The 12,908-nt window shown below is 41.9% G+C and overlaps 1 protein-coding gene across 18 annotated transcripts in view; it reads left to right on the forward strand.

Moving 5' to 3' along the window:
* The window catches only part of MCF2L (MCF.2 cell line derived transforming sequence like), a 251,774-nt gene that overhangs the window by 115,882 nt on the left and 122,984 nt on the right, over positions 1-12,908 (forward strand). The window contains exon 1 of one of the 18 annotated variants that reach the window (XM_039531218.1): positions 5,563-5,790. The exons of the other annotated variants lie outside the window; for them this stretch is intronic. The gene's annotated coding sequence lies outside the window, so the exon portion shown is untranslated. Of the gene's footprint in view, positions 1-5,562; positions 5,791-12,908 lie in introns of those variants that run through there. 18 annotated transcript variants of the gene reach the window in all.

Raw genomic sequence — 12,908 nt, forward strand, 5'->3', positions numbered from 1 at the left:
TGAATGATGTTAAGCAAGTAAATTTTTTGGAGAATTTGGGCAGAAATTAGTATTTTCATGGCTGACCTTGACCCCTGGGGTTGGCTACCTCTGTCAAGCGCTTCTTCAGTGGCTCAAGAACATGAGTACTGACCTCAGCACACACAATTATGAAGCAGGGCACAAACCCAAAATTGGCTGGGAGTTCTATACTTAAATTTCACCAACCAAGTATCGAGAATAAACTCCTCGGACACTGTAGCAGCCTAACCATGGAGTCACAGACAATCCCCTTGGGCACTCTTATCTGTCTTGTCACCTAGGCAAGCTTACCTTTGTGATTGATGGTCCCTTATACCAAAAAACAATGATATTCAGGTTACTCCTAGTCTTCCTCCTCCCCCCAAAAATTACTTACCCCACATCAGTTGCATCTCAGATCTCACACCAAAGACAACGCTTGCAGCCAATCCTATAATAATCTACAGATTTATTAACTAAGACAAGGAACTAAAAGTTATTTACATGGTTAAATCAGGTAAACGTACATACACTTGTATGAGTTAGTATCAAGTTTCAAAAGGTAATAGAAGCTTCTATAATAAGCAAGCTTTATACGTCCTTTAGGGTTAACCCAGGGCAAGCACTAGGGATCTTTTGCTTATGCTTAGTAATCCTTGTCCCTCAGAGCCCAAGCAGCAAAAAAAGATGCAGTTCCTCCTTGTTAGGGCTTTTTATTCCTTTCTCCTTCCTGTTTCCAGTTGCAAAGTCAGCTGTTGGGAGGAATTCAGTTGTAAGTTTCCTCTTCATGGCAGGAGGGGGGAAAAACGGGGGAGAGAAGCAATCCACAAAGCCTTTTGTTTTCTGACGTTCCACAGTGGTCCGTCTGGTATTGATGGGCCTCCTTTTTGTTAGGCAAGAGATAACATCTCCTGTTGGAAACTTGTATTTAATGCCTCTCTCCTGTCTGGTGATTTACAGCTACAGAGCAAACATTCACATATTTCCTTACAACATGGGACAGAGGTAATATAAGTGAGGTTAATGCATGCAGCAACTTACAAATATTTCATAAAGTCTAAACATGAAACTCATTTTTGTAACTCTAATACCTATTCTAACAACATTCATACTACAGGTGAGCCTGACTGGTTCCAGCTATGTGTTTGTCAGTATTCAGTTGAGACCTAGGGGCCTTGGCATGAGCTAGCACCTGGTCTGCAAGCATGACCACTTCTTTGGGCTTCTTGTTGGACTACTTTAAAAATAACACAACTTTCTCTCTCCCTTGACAGTCCACACATCTTTATTAAGCCCTTTTCCCCTTTCTTCAATAGTGTGACTGATGAATTTTGAACCCTTCTCTTTCAGGACATGCTGAGGTGTCGGGGGAGCTTGATTTGGGTTTTGTATCAATCTGATCCTTTTTTTCCCTCTGAAGCACACAATCTATGATCCTATGAATAGGAAGCTGAGTCAAAAATAACATTTAAAAAGGCAACTTCTTCTTAGTGCACCCTTACCCCTTGGTTGTCTCCCTCCCACAATAGGATACATATTTCTGTTTTTGTGACAGTGGTTTAGCCCCATCTTTCACTTTACTTCTGCTGTTTTTCCACAGATGTCATTAAAGGCAGTCTGTGTCTTTCCTTCACATAATCTAAAAGGAATGTCATCACTTCTGTATAGTTAAATACATGGTATACGAGGACTCAATTTTCAGCATGCTGTGCAGCAGGTTAGACCAGTGGTCCCCAAACTTTTCACATGACCCCCCACAACCTCTGTCTACACCCACCCGCAGGAGATGGGGCCAGGAGCAGGGTCGTGGCTGTGGTCAGGGGAGGGTGTGGACAGGAGTAAAGAAGCCAAGGCTGGGGCCACAGCTGGGTGGGAGTAGGTCTGGGACCAGGAGTGGAGCAGCCACTGGGGGCCAAGGCTGTGGGCAGGGCCTGGAATGGAGCTGAGGTTGGCGGCAGGGCTGGAGCAGAGTGGGGCTGGGTGGTGCTCCCTCCTCACCCCTTGTGAGGGCTGGCCCAGGCCCAGCAATGCCCTCCTGAAGGTTCCTCCATGCCTGCTTGGGGGGGTGGGTGCCCCACAGTTTGGGGACCACTGGGTTAGATTCTTGACTCCCATAGCTGTTAGTAGTTGTCTAATCAGCCAGATACAGTGCTGAGTTCACTCTAGCTGTTGCATCTGAGTGACTGTGTTGCTAAATAAGAAAAAAAATGGCAGCATGTGCCCATGCATATATTTTAAGATTAATAGAATTTCTGATTTCCAAAACACTGTTTAGATGTCCTAATAGGGAAGAGGAGTAGCCCTGCCTGGGAACATTTTATACTGCAAAAACTGTAAATAAGGTAATTTTTAATTAGAATTGCTGTCTGAGGATTGGAATTCAAGGTCTTGATCCAATGTATAAACTAATCTCTACATGCCATTCAGGTGGTATCGGGTGATAATCTGTGGCAATCTGTTAAACTTCAAGAGGGAGTGGGTATGGGCAGCGTATGAACTGTTGGCTGGGGGAGGCTAGTCCTCGAGCCCCACCCCTTCTCCCCAAGGCCCTGCCCCTTCTGTGCCCCCCCTGCTGGATCCCAGAACCCCCCCACTGCGGCCACAGGCCCCCACCCCAGGCTAGAACCTGGAGCGCTGGAAGGGAGGGTGGCGTAGCCCAAGTCCTCTCAGTCTCAGAGCGCTGGGAGGGAGGGCGGGAGGGCGGGCGGGCAGGCAATGTGGCCTCAGCCTGAGCCGGGGCCGCAGCAGGGGGAGATGCAGAGCAGGAAGCTGGGAGGGCCTGGGGTCGGAGAGTGGGCGGGACCGCACCTGTCTGTCTGTTTGTGGCGGAACAGCCTCCCCAGCCTATGATACCTTCCGCCCATGGCAGTAGGGTCTTATGCTTGAGGCAGAGTACAGAGAGTCAAGAGATCTGGGTTCTGTTTCTGACTTTGCCAAAGATGTATAGTGTGACATAGAACGACTCACTTGAATCTCATTGGTTCAGCTTCCACATTTGTAAAATTGAGATAGTATTTCACAGGTGTGATGTGAAAATTAATTCACTAATGTTTGTAAGATGCTTTGAGTTTTTCAGATGAAAGGCACTATGGAAGTCCAAAGAGTGTTATGTAAGATCTAGAGCAGTTAAAATATTTTCTGTGAGGTGGCTGGTTTTTTAGTCTAACTGTAACTTTTTAAAAAAACTCTTTAGGCTCCAGCCACATTTAGTCTTTATAGATCCAGGAAGCATAATAGCGAATGCTAAGAACGAAATAGCTGCATTTCTTTAGTTGTTGTTTAGTTACTCTCTCAAGCTGTATTTTAATGCAGTGTACTATGCCAGCTTGTTTGATATTTATATTTAAGGTATATTTATTGTAATAAATGTTGTGGGTTTGAGATTATAAGCATTTCTGCCTTGCTAAAAATGGATGTATGAAAGGCAGACGAATAAAACTTTTGCAAGTACACAGTTAAAATATTCCGTGCAATCCATTGGTCACTTGTTTTCTGCTGGTTCTGGATGTATAGAGTTGGTTGATAGCCTGCTGAATATATAACTGAACTTTTCCCCATGTGAATGGATTGTTGTGGACAGATATAAGCATCAATCCAATTTGTTTTTCCCTGCTGTTCTATTTTCTTGACCTCTCTTGTTGGAAAAGAGCTCTTATAAAAACAAATCGGGGAGGGAACCCAGGAATTTTCATATAGGACATCTAATTACTGCTGCCACTCTCATTTATCTTCTTGCTCTTCATATTAGTGAGTCTGGATTGCAGCTAAATAATCTTGAGACCATTAATTAACAGATAATCTATCCTTCAGCAATTACTTTAAAGGCTCAAGTAAAGCAAAACTGCTAATATTAGTGTGTGAAAGGTCATACAAAAATAATTGGTTATAATTGATTTTCAAAAGATTGCCTTTTGTTTTTAAGGCCTGATGTACGTTTTCACCAGTGTGACTTTGTAAGTAAAATAGGGCTCTTTTTAGAGAAGGGAGCTGTTTGTAGCACATTTGGTGGATTTATACATCTTCATAAGGAACAGATGCTTTATGGATTTACTACAAGGCAAAATATTCTGATCTATTTCAGTCAAAGATACAAGGGTGAGATTTCCCTACTTATTTTATGAAATGCCCAGTTAAATTCCAAAGGATTTGCTAATCAGAATGGTCTTTGGGGAAGACAGCTGTCTGTTGGACAATCTATTTCCTTGTGTTGGGAGGGAAAAAAAGATCGTTTTACTTGAGAGGTTACCATTTGTTAAATGTAGGGCTCGTAAAGGGAGGTTTTTGACATGCAACATTGAGAGCTTTAATTTTTTTAACACATTCTTGTTCTGACAGTATTTGAACAGCGAATGTGTTCATACTCTTAGTAAATAAACTGAGTGTAATACATGCCAGTTCTTTATACAATAAGACTGAAACTGATAAATAGCCAGTAAACAGCTAACCTTTTGCCAGACCTCTGATCATGTTGAAAGGCACACTTGCTTTGCATGTAATTTGAAGAAAGGTATTGTATCCCGTGGAGCTTGGCTTTGACTGAAAGATGGAATTTTGTGCTTGCTTTGTGTTCTGAAGGCAGGCTTACAGATAAATAGGTCACTCTCCATGGAACTGCTTTGCACTACATTGATTTGTGGCAATATGACCTTAAGTCTGATCTCTTTGCTGTACAAGGATGTTGCAGAATTGTGGCTCCTTCTGAAGAAAAGCACAGGTGTGTCTAGCTTTATATTTGTTTTCCATTTTTTCCTAGTGACTTAATTGCATTGAAATTATGTCTTACTCAGTAACTTTGGCAAATAACACTATCCTATTGAGGAACATGTCATGGGGTGGAGTGTAAGGGCACAAGAAATTGAACTCTTATGTTTTCAGCGTGCATAATATTGTATAAATATACTGTCGGGGGTGGGGAAGAGATTATGTATATGTAAATTTGCAATGTATCCTTCTATTTTTATACGTATTACATAGTATATCACACTTATCAACTACATTGCTTTGCAGTTGTTGCAAAAAAACAGTTTTGCTAGAGATACATTTAGTAAATTTTTATAACAATTAGAACCACTGTTATAGCTAGTGGGAAGAGGGTGCTATCTTGGAAAGCTATTCTGCTCTCCTTAGACTACACTGCTTGAGCTGTAATTTTCACTCTGACAAATATATTTATTTTTTTTGTACTGATCTCTATGAGAAGCCCTGTGCAATAAGGAGGCGGGGGAGGGAAGACGGTTGCTTTTTCAGGGGGCATTTGTAATTCTAAAACTGTTAGCATTGGAGGCTCAAACAAAAATAAATTATGTTTTAAATTCCTTAATTAAAGATTTCAACAGAAATCTTGTTTCACTTGGGAGGTAAATAAAACATGGAGATATTATTTGCTATAAATAGTACAGCTGCAGTCCACTGGAAAACTGAAAAGCATGTTTTGTGGAAATAGTGACATCCAAAAATTGCTTCCTTATTCTCCTTCTTCAATTCACGTTTCCAGTTCCGTTTTCTATTATTTGGTGTGCATGATTGTTGTTGAGGAATACCAGAGGAAGGACTGTAACTTGCTGGGATGGCATTTTAGATTCCAATGTTGCTGCTTTTCAAACGACATATTTAAATAAAACTGGTATGCGTAAGGGGTGGCTTTTCTGTTTAGAATAACTAATTAAATTATCTGTGTGTGAGCATTCGCTGCACTGTGTTCATCAGTAGCCATTCCTATTACTGCACTTGGTATGGAGGAACATACTACAAGGCATGCTGCATGTGAATGAATATAAGGAATAATCAAAGGTAAGGCTAGAAAGATTAGAAGGCTGGGAGGATTAATCATTAGATAAAACTTTTTCGGTATTTGTGTGTGTTGTGGGGAGGTGTCTATATTTAAGAACATGCTGTGTATTAGAATATATTTTATCTTGTAAGATCAGTGAATATTCTAGGTAGAATAAGATCATTTTATGAACCGTAGCTATCCAGCCTAGCCATGACAGTGGTGTACGAATTTAAATGTATAGGTCTGAGTTAAGTGCTAAATAATAGTGAGAGTTTCTGCATATCACATCACTGAGCTCCCTCTTTCAGTAAGGTTTTATTAAAGTTGGACAAAATGTAAACACGTTAGCAGGCAGCTTTGACTGGCAACTTCCAGGGCTCAGTTCTGATCTCAAATATGTAGCTACATATTGTGAGCCTGCTCATTATGGCCCAGATCATCCCTCCCTGGGATCCATGTATGATAGGGGTCATTCCAGAGACAGGTGGAAGGAAGGGTCAGCTGTCTTCATGGCACTGTTACCGCCCTCCTCCAGACCCCATGGGAGGAGTTATAGGGTCCAGGGTCCATGAAGGGGAGGGAATGAAGACGAGGCAGGCTGGGGCAGAAGGAGGAGAGAGTTAAGTGTGTGTGTGGTGTTTTCCCCTGCTGAGCTTCCCTGGTGGGGGCAGCCCTGGTAGCAAGGCTCCAGTGGAGGGGGCAGAAGGACAAGGGCAAACAGAGCAGAAGGATTGTCTGGAGGATAGGACACTATTTCTGGGACTCAGGAAAGCTGGGTGTAATTCCCTGCTTTGCCTGCAGCTTTCTTGTGTGGCTTTGGGTAAGTATCTGTCTCAGTTTCCTCTCTGTAAAATAGAGCAGTCATAGTTCAGTACTTCAAAGGGGTGTTGAGGACAACAGTAAAGATTGTGAAGTGTTCAGATACTACAATAATGGGGGCCATGATCAGCCCCTTTGATAGGACCATGGGGCAGACTGTCTGGGATTAAGAGTTGGTGCCTCCTGCATCTCCCAGGGGAGCCAGGCAGATAATTGGCTATGGGGGAGGGCCCCTAAATGGGACAGTGTGAAGTGATCCTTCTGCAGGTTTTCTCCCCAGTGGCAGGGATCTAGGTCACGAGAGCGGCTACATTCCTATGTATTTGAAATCAGTATAAAGCCCTACAAGCTGTAGGTAAGGGCAAAGCCAATGGCAAGGGCTAATTTGGAATAAAAATAGGTATGTTCCAGTTACTGATACATGCTACAGAAAACAAGGAAGGTCACATGTTGGGGAGCAGCGTGCAGGCTGAATCATCCATTTCTGCTGTAGCTCAGCATTTTGAGTGAACTAAGGCCCTTCTCGTAAAGGAAGAAAACAAAACGGAGCCATTTCTCTGTCTTTGAGCGAGAGATTCAGTGGAGTGTGGGGTGGCCTGGTCATTGACAGAGCCCTCCTACTGTGGCTATGTGGGAGGGGCTGCATCCTGCTAAGCCATGAGCTCTTAATGTGAGGACACAACCCCAGAGAGTCATGAACAGGCTTCTGAAAGCAATCTGTTTATAAGCTTTCTTTAAGAAATATTTTCTGAAGTTACCTGATTGTGGCATTTGAATATTTTCTCTTTCCTTGTTTTTTGGCAATATCAGCTCTTCATTTGTTTTTTTTTTAAATCCTAGGTCTATACCAGACACTTGAGTTGTTTTTGTTGCAGTTGTCATATGAATTTTGTTAATCTTTAAGGCAATTTAAGGCACATGGACCTAGATAACTGAATTTTCTGTATCCTATTATGGATGGATTTTTATATTATTTTTACAGTTTTGCAGGCCAAACACCTGTAGTTTAGGTTGCACATGTTTCATATCAGTTGCTTGTATTTATCATAACACTGCTTTTGCATGTTTTTTCTCAACCCAAGAGCATGAGTGGTTTGGTTTCTTTTTTTTGTTTTAATTAGAGTTTAAATGGTTTAGCCATTTTCAGTAAGGAAAGAGAACAGAAAACAAATACATGTTTGCTGTCATAAATGTTTGTTTACTTTTTTGAATCTCTAGCACCTGAGCTGGGAGATCGTTGGAATTTGAAATTTGGCAGGGAACTGGTCCCTAGGGAGCAAATGTGTCTTTCGATGATCTAGTGAGTCTAATGATCATATTTAATTACAAATATAGCTCAGACAAAATCCCAAATCTGAACACCCCTTACAACTGAGGAAGTTCAAATCTAAAGTTTGCTGTTACACCTCTTAACTACATTTGATCTAGGAAAGGTTCTGCCTGTCATCCATGTAATGTTATCTGGAAAGAAGGGGACTCCTGGAGAAATGAGTTTTTAAATGAGTTTTTCAGGCAGCTCTGAGATGGGCCTTTGGGAGGTTGATGTTGTCATCTTTTGCTCTCTGACACTTTTTAAACTATTTGAGCTGGCTTGCGCAACCTACATGATCTTCTGAGAGCATTTCCTCTTCAAAGTGCGATCCCAATGCAGTGTCTTGGGTGCTCTTTTCTGTGCAGACAGCCAGGAGCCTTTGAAACTTAGGGAATGTCTACATAGCACTTAGACACCCACAGCTGGCATAATAATAAACTGCAATTGGTTTGTTTTCAAGCTTTGCTCTGTAGGTTTCACACACACACACGCTTGGAATACTCAATGAACTTTCTTCCTGTTACATATGGAAGGAAAACTTTGCGTGTTTCCAATTGTGGGTAAAAAGGAGAGTCAGAGAACTGAGAATCTCTCCCCATTAATTTGCTTTTCACAGTCAGCCCTCAACAAAAATAACTTGGAATCCTTGCTCAGAAGTGTGGAGTTTATGGCTGAAATCCATACAATACAGTGTACCTTCCATACATCATCTTTTTTGTTTTGTTTTAAGTTTTATAAAAGGCCATATGCCAGATCAGATCAGACACTGAGCAGGTGCTCATTTTGGAACCCTAGAGAGGGGGGAGAAAAGAGAAATCCTTCCATGCCCAACGTGCCAATCCATCTCCAACATGCCCTTTGTGCTGAAGAATAGGGAAAACTTGGAGTGTGTGGGATAGAGCCAGCGTGGTTGGCTACTTCAGCCCCTGGGAATTCTCATACATCAGGGGAATGCTTAAGTGTTCCATTAGAGAAGCTAGACTAGGGATCCTGTATCTGCCCCTCTTTCTTTAACCTATAACAGTTAAAGATGGGCAGTACTTTACAAATGCATTCAGATGGGTCAGGGAGAGCTCATGTATTTAATTGGATTTTCATAGGCTCAGAAACAGGGCTGGCTCTAACTTTTTTGCTGCTCCAAGCGCCAAAAAAAAAAAAGCACCACTCCGCCGAAACAACCCCCTCGAGCGCCACCCTGCCCCGCCGAAACAACCCCCCCCCGAGCACTGCGCCGCCAAAACAACACCCTGCCCCGAGTGCTGCACTGCCCCGCTGAAACAAACAACCCCTGAGCACCGCTTGGCCGAAACAAACAAAACCAAACCTCGAGCGCTGCCCCGCCAAGCCAAAAAAAAAAAAAGCAGCTCCGAGCACCCCCCTGCCACCCGAAGATTGGCTGCCCCTTACAAAGTGCTGCCCCAAGCACGTGCTTGGTCAGCTGGTGCCTAGAGCTGGCCCTGCTCAGAAATGCCAGAAAAGCTTGCTGTACTAACTATAGCAAAGAAATATGAAGGAATGACTAAAGTTACTTAGTAACTGCTTACCTCTTCTTTCACACATCCAAGCTGCTCTTTATAAATTAATTGGCTATTCAGCTAGACAATTTTTTTTTAAATAATTGGAGATAGGTATATATCTCCTAGAACTGGAAGGGACCTCGAAAGGTCATTGAGTCCAGCCCCCTGCCTTTACTAGCAGGACCAAGTACAGATTTTTGCCCCAGATCCCTAAGTGGCCCCCTGAAGGATTGAACTCACAACCCTGGGTTTAGCAGGCCAATGCTCAAACCACTGAGCTATCTCTCCCCCCATTTAGAGTGGCGTTCTTGTAGATAGATGCGTGAAGCACAAGTACCACAAAATATATTGATCAGCAGTGTTGTTTTCATCCATTGATTGAAATTGTCATGCTTGTGAGTATACAGGAACATATCCTGTGATCAACTTTCACTGAGGTAAATACCCCACATCTGCCTTCCCAAGTAGAATACAGCAAAAGTTCACACCGGAGCAGTATGTGGTGGTAACCTGAAAATTACCTCAAATTGTAGGGGGGGAAGAATATTGCATTTTTGCAATTTTGCACTTTGGCTCAATGTATTTTTCTAACCATGTAAGATTCAAAGTTTAAGGCAGACTGCCAGGTGGAGAACCACATGGCTGTGGTGCCAGGGCTTCCAGGCTGCAAGGGAGCCTGAAAGTCCTGGGAGCCCCCAGCTCTGAGACAGGCCTCCTGGTGGACTGTCCGGGAACCAGCGAGCCTGGAAGTGTGGGCTCCCCAGCAGCCTGTCAGATGACCTGCCAAAGAGAAGGGGATCCCCAGAGCTGGGAATGATTTTTCCAAATAAACAAACCATCACAATTTTCAAGTAAAACTGAAATTTTCCTGCAGAAAGTGCATTTTCTATTAGAAAATCATTCCAACAGAAAATTGACTTGTTCCAATTATCTGCTGTCACTGATGTACCACATGTACCTTCTGAGGCCACCTTGATGGTACCTAGGGTGACCAGATGTTCCAATTTTACAGGGACAGTCCCGATATTTGGGTTTTTTAAATATGGGCTCCTATTACCCCCCTCCTCCCCAATCGCTATCCCAATATTTCGCACTTGCTATCTGATCACACTAATGGTACTTGATACCATGATACATTGCAGCTGAGATCCTCCTAAGCACCTAACTCAGCCGTTTCCTGGAGGAAGCCGGAGAAGGAATTTTCAGAAATTTTGGAACTTGCTCCCCTAGCTGGTCCTGCAAAGCCTGAGGCTGCCTCTCAGGGCATGCTGCAAGGAATGTGCGTTCCCATTGTTTTGTTTTTCTTCGGGGGAGCTCTGTTGATGGAGGGTGGAAATAATGTTGGGGTGTTAGGCTGGACAAGACCATTTTGAACATATTTTTAAACATAATTGTGCAATTCCCTCAAGTTTTAAAGGGAGATGTTGTTTTTACCAGGATTTAAAAAAATACACCCTATCATTTTGATAAGGCTCTTATCCAATTTTCTTAATACAGTAGGTCTCTCCAAATTCAGTAGCTGAGGTACTAAGAATTTTCTTTCCTCTTAATTCTCATTTTAGACTTTAATATTCAGAAAGCAGAAAACTGTATTAACTTTGTTTGAGTCTTAAATCCGACTACAGCCAGTCAGTTAGAAAAGTGTAATATTCCATTCAATCCACAGAGGCCTGTTTGATAAAGTACTAAATCAGACACATTTGGGTCAAGTTCCATTTTTCTCATTTAAGAACTTGCTAATGAAACAATCATGTTCAGTCTATCACGCTTTTTCTATGAACATGTTGTTTCTCTTGCTTCTTCAGAAATGTCATACGTGATTGTCATATGCAATTATAAAGACACTCATGTACTTAGAATAATAAGCTGAAATTGCTAAAATTAAAAATGAAAATTTCAGAAATGATTTTAATATTCTACACTGTCTGCACATATACCCAATAGTAATTCTTTAAAATATTGTCTATTTCAGAAATGTTCCAGCTTTTATTAACTTTAACTTTAATTTTGTGGTGGCGGTCCTGAGGAATCTGAAGTTATAGTACTGATGTAGATAACCAACTTTGAGATGCACACAATCAGTGCTCCCTCTCCTCCAACCGCTCAAAGAGAATGAATGAATGATTTCTAATCTCTTGATATGCAATTTCTTTTTGCTTCAAATCTGGGTCTTCCATGCATCAGTCTTACTATGCTGGGTCATCGTGAAGGTCTTGAGCACAGGTCTGTCTGCTGCTGACATACTGCAGCTACCGTACACAATAATGTATATGCGATTTAGTTCATGGTAGTCTATGAAGTAATCAAGAATCCCTGCTGTCACCTCACATTGGCGATAACGAGCATTACTTGGAACAGCATAGGGAGCATCTGAAAGTGTCATCAAGACAGTGTTGGGATACTTGAGAGCAGAATAAAAACCAGAGTATTGAAGCACGTTATGACCCAAACTGTGATTACTAGACTCTGTATATATGAAAGAACTGGAAATCTTCTGTAAAAAGAATTCCCTTTTTTCCTCATTTTCTATTTTTTTCTCTTTTTTGTTTTGTGTTAAGAAAAAAAATCTAAGTGTTTGGGATAGTAGAAGCCATCTTGGATTTCCTCAGTACAGGAAAAAACAATAATTAAAGGAGTTTTGTTTCTGATCTCTAAACTGATGTGTCCTTGTTTCTTAGAGACTTTCCTTAAACTAGACATTGATTAGTGTTTGGACATGTTCCCTTGAATGACCTCATTTTAAGTTTGTTCTGAATTACTCAAGAACTTCAGCATGTTCTGCTGGATGGACGTGGGTGAAGTAGTAGAACTGACATGGTTTCTTCTGCCAGGATATGTGGTGTGCTGTTACACTCAGAGTATCTTGCAAGTACAGTTAAGTTAAACTGTAGAGCCTAAGGAAAAGAGCAACCCTGAATCAAAAAGTGCCTCAAAGGTGCAACGCCCACATGTGCCTGGAGATGAAAGTAGTTAGACAAGGTGAAGCTAATGCTCCAGTATCTGGGGCTCAGTATCGCAAAGAAAAATAGTAAAACATAAACAAGCATTTCAAAACCGGTTTTAACACTAATTAAGTGTTTGGATTAGAGGCCCTTAGAGAAGCATTTGGAAGAATCCAAAACCTGAGTTGGCTACTGACACTGTCACGACATACATGTGAGTGACTGGAAATATCAGAACAGTGGGCATCTCGTGCTGCATTGAGTGCTGCTGTACTGGCACACTGCCATCAACATGCACTTCAGCAAAATGTTTGCAAGAATGATCAGTGCGTAATCGCCATGTACGAAAGATGACTGTTGTCATGCTGTGAACGATTCCTTGCCAAAGCCTCAATTTATGATTTTAATGAAGACCCAGATGGAGATGTTAAAAGGAAAAAAAAAAAAAGCCTTGTGCTCATGGTAACAGGAAGCCGTAGTTGGTGTGAGCAGAGCAGGTGGCATAATCTGTATCTGTGCAGTGTCCTTCTATTTTTTTTTCCCCT

This window comes from Mauremys reevesii, linkage group 1 (genome assembly GCF_016161935.1).
Source record: "Mauremys reevesii isolate NIE-2019 linkage group 1, ASM1616193v1, whole genome shotgun sequence".
Lineage (NCBI taxonomy): Eukaryota > Metazoa > Chordata > Testudines > Geoemydidae > Mauremys > Mauremys reevesii.